The sequence below is a fragment of the Amblyomma mixtum genome, chromosome 2 (genome assembly GCF_055824585.1).
Source record: "Amblyomma mixtum isolate Tamu chromosome 2, ASM5582458v1, whole genome shotgun sequence".
NCBI lineage: Eukaryota > Metazoa > Arthropoda > Arachnida > Ixodida > Ixodidae > Amblyomma > Amblyomma mixtum.
The window spans coordinates 54,267,027-54,271,404 of NC_143013.1; the positions used below are offsets into that span (position 1 = coordinate 54,267,027).

At 50.8% G+C, this 4,378-nt stretch overlaps 1 pseudogene; it reads right to left on the reverse strand.

Annotated features, from left to right (window-relative positions):
• Positions 1-203: 203 nt before the first annotated feature.
• LOC149359397 (uncharacterized) lies at positions 204-2,518 on the reverse strand (annotated as a pseudogene).
• Between the last annotated feature and the right edge of the window lie 1,860 nt (positions 2,519-4,378).

A 4,378-nucleotide genomic window follows, 5' to 3' on the forward strand; every position in this document is an offset into this window, starting at 1 on the left:
AATTACGGATGTCGGATCCACCATATGTTGGTCCGTGTCCGCGTGTCCCCCACGGCTGCCGACAATCTCGTCTTCACTTCCTTGAGACTGTTTTGCAGGGCTGCCGACTTTTTCGGGAATGGGTAGTAGGTGTTGCCTGTTCCGTCTCAGGAGCCGCTGGTCCTCCGTTTCCACCACGTACGACCTCGGTGCTGCTTTCTCGACTACCGTCGCCGTGCGTGCCCAGTTGTCGCCTTGGACACGAACTGAAATTCCTTCCTTGAGTGGTGGCAGTACCTTGCCTACCGAGGACTGCCGATGCTTCAGCACTGCGACACTTGGCTGCTCGTTGTACAGAGGCAGGGAACTACGCAGGTGCCTGCCTTGTAGCAGTTCGCCAGGAGAACGGCCATCTTCCAGGGGAGAAGAGCGATACGCTAACAGACCCAACCAAAAGTCACTGCGCGACTCATTGGTCTTCTTAAGGATGCGCTTGACTATTTGAACCCCCTTTTCCGCTAACCCATTAGACCTCGGGAATTCAGGACTCGATGTGATGTGGTGAAAGTCATACTTTTGCGCAAAGAGACGAAACTCTCTCGATGCGAACTGGGGCCCATTGTATGTACAAACTTCTACAGGGATGCCGTGGCGCGAGAAAATAGCGGATATTTTCCCTATGACCTCTTTTGCCGTTGTGCCTCTTAGCTTCTCCACTTCAGGGAAATTCGAGTGGGCGTCATATACTACCACATGGGAGGCGCCTCCTAACTGAAAGAGGTCAATTCCTACGCGATGCCACGGCCTATCGGGGGTAGGCTGCATGAGGAGAGGTTCACTCTGCTGCTTGTATGCATACTTTTGGCAAGTACCACACCCCCGAACGAGCGCATCAATAGCACTGTTCAGCCCAGGCCAGAATACCAATCTCCGTGCTCTGGCCGTGCATTTGTTCAATCCGAGGTGCCCCTCGTGAACTCGTTGAAGAATTTCTCCTCTCATAGCTTTGGGTATGACGACTTTACAGCCCTTCAGCAGTATTCCGTCCACCACAGACAGCTCTCCTGCAAACGGCTTGAGCTCACCGTCAATGGCCGCACCCTGCGAAATTCGCTTTCTCACCTCGCTTAAGTACGGGCCTTTGCTGCACTCCTTTTCCAGCCGCACTTTCATCGGTGTGCTTACGATGCTGGAAACGACCTGCATTGCATGCACGTCGCCGTCTGTCTTCCATGACGCACTCGACAACTGGGTTGCCACCGGTGCCCGCGTCAGCATATCCGCCAGCAACAAGTCCTTGCCAGGCACGAACTGCAAAGTATAGTCATACTGTAGAAGCCTAATAAAAAAACGCTGCAATCGTGGTGGCATATCTCCAATGCTCTTCTGTGAAATGGCAAGCAGGGGTCTATGGTCTGTTTAGATCAGGATCTTTCGGTCATAAACAAAATGGTGGAACTTTTCGCATGCGAACACTATCCCAAGCGTTTCCTTTTCAATTTGAGAGTAGCGTGTTTCGCAATCTGTTAGCGTCCTTGATGCGTACGTCACTGGGCGCCAGTCACTGCCATGTCGTTGAAGTAGCGCAGCGCCTAAACCAGTCCCCGAAGGGTGCGCCGTAATCTTTGTTTCTTTCGCTTCGTCAAAAAGAGCGAGTAACGGAGGGCTTGTTAATGCGTTGCAGATCCCTGCCCACTGCCGCTCATGCGCGGCCGTCCATTCAAACATGACGTTTTCTTTTACGAGGCTCCGCAGCAGGACTGTCTTATCACTAAGGGACGGGACGTACTTTCTGAAGTAGTTAACAACGCCCATCATTCTGCGCACCGCATGCTTATCTCTCGGGGCCGACAGCGACAGGACACTGTCAACTAAGCTGCGACTCGGGCGTATGCCATGCTCACCTATTACGTCGCCCAAAAATTCAATTTCTTTCGATCCAAAAACACACTTCTGCAGGTTAAATGTCAGCCCCGCTTGTTCTGCCCGCTTCAGTACGGCATGCAAGCGCTCGTTATGCTGCTGCTCACTGTCACCCCACACTAGAATGTCGTCAATGTATATGCGGACGCCTGCCAATCCCTCGAAAATTTCTGTTAACGTTTTTTGAAAAACTTCGCTTGCTGATGAAATTCCAAAGGGAAGACGAAGAAAGCGGTAGCGTCCGAACGGGGTCGCAAACGTGCACACTCGAGATGTAGCTTCGTCCACTGGGATTTGATGGAAGCCTGCGTTCGCATCCAGGCGGGAAAAATACCTCGCACCCGAAAGCTCTGTCTCAATCACTTCCCTTGTTGGCATGGGGTAGTGCTCGCGCTTTGTTTTTGTTGATCTCTCTCGGATCCATGCAGACACGAAGCGCTCCATTCTTTTTACGCGCTATAACCAAAGGACTCATCCATTCTGTGGGTTCATCCACCTTCTTGATGATGGAAGACTTTTACATGCGCTCCAGCTCTTGTCTGAGAGGCTCCTTGAGAGCCAGAGGTACTCTCCGTGCCGGATGCACGACTGGAACAGCATCCGCTCGTAGAACCATCCGGTACCGCCTTTCGACACAACCCGTGCCCACGAACAAGTCTGGAAAAACCTTTTCCGGTGCTTGCTTAGTCCACTTCACCGAATCCACAGCTTTTGGAATTAACCCAAACTGCTGACATGCCTGCAGTCCTAATATGGCCTGGCGGCCTTTCTTCGCCACGAAGAACGTCACCGCCTGCGCCACACTGTTCAGAAAAAGAACCTCTGTGTCGAGACCGACATGCTTGATGGCACTGCCATTGTAAGCTTTCAGCACAGCAGTACTTTGTTGGAGGCTCGGAGTTTTTTTGAGACGGCCGTAAACAGTCGCAGGAATTATGTTCGCTTGCGAACCTGTGTCCACCTTGAACCTGATTTCGGGGCCACGTATGTTTCCGCTAACCGTCCATTCTGCACCGGCCCCTTTTTCGATGCCACAAACACCGATATCTAAAATGTCGAACCCGTCCTCTGCCTTATCTTCTTGAACCTGATCTATCTGTCGGCTCGGCCGACGCTTGCAGCATACCGCAAAGTGGTTTGGCTTCTTGCATGCATAGCATGTCTTTCCATACGCCGGGCACTCCTTCTCTGCATGCATTCTGTTGCATTGCCGACAACGAAAAGCTTTTCGCTTCTGCTCAGATTTGTGGGTGTAGTCTACGTGCAGGGTATCTTTCGACCAAACGGCATTCTGCCGCGCTGACACCTCGGCCGCTTTACACATTTGCTCTGCCTTCTGTAACGTGAGGTCTTTTTCTCGCAGCATTTTCCCCCTCATCTTCGGATCGTTAGTACCAAAAACAACCTTATCTCGTATCATGGATTCTTCCAGCACGCCAAATTCCCACAGCTTCGCCTGGTTCTTTAAATGCCACAGAAATTGCTCAAATGGCTCTCCTTCATCCTGCATACGAAGGCGAAAAACGTGTCTTTCATACACCTCGTTCCCGTCATCAGCACAGTACTCCTCAGACTTTCGCAGTACGGTCTGGTAGTCTTCACTACTCTCACCTTGTGCAAAGGAGTTGTTATAGACGTCGAGGGCCTCTTCCCCAGCGACACTGAGAAGGATTGCGCTCTTGGCGGCTTCTGTCCTGGGTAGCGTGGTAGGCGTTGCCGTTAAAAAAAGCTTTGAAGAGAAGTTTATTGGACCCATTATTCATACAAAGGGACCATAGTCCCTCACAAAGACAAAAAAATTACCGACGATTACGTTACTTCCTAATGCGAAATTTGAGCGCAGCAAAAAGCTGTTTCACCTTTTCGATAGATTGAGGCAAAGAAATCGAGCAACACATGTATGCGCTATCACAGAGTTTTTTTTTATTTTTCACACGTATTCCTTTAACAAAGATTCCACTAACAGTTCTTGACAGTCATGAAGGAAGCTTTGTGGTCGGAGAAATAGACTGATATATGTTCGACTTGGTACACCAATGCTTGGTTCTCAAAGACGAGATCTATACAAGTGCCTCGCGAGGTTGTCACAGCCGTGGGACGCGTTACGAGCGAGAGGAACGGGATGTTCTCCCGCATAAGTGTTAGGAAATTGCTGTTTGTCTTTGTGTCAACATTAAAGTCCCCCACTACTAACATCGGTGTGGATCGATGGACGGTTAATGCGAGTTGCAGGAAGTGCACGACGTCTTTCGTGAGTGCGGTAGGGGCGAAGTAGGCAGCTACTACCAGCAAGCCGTTGGGCAACTTTGCGGCGCACAGTTCGCCAAGTTCATGTGAAGTGCCAAACATTTCGACTGGTATTGCAGAGAGACCTGTGCGCAAGTAGATAGCGACTCCCGCCGCTGTGTTGTGGTCTCTGCGAGCACCACATCAGTATAGGAAATCTATGATTTCGAGAGGCTCTTCGGGATCCATC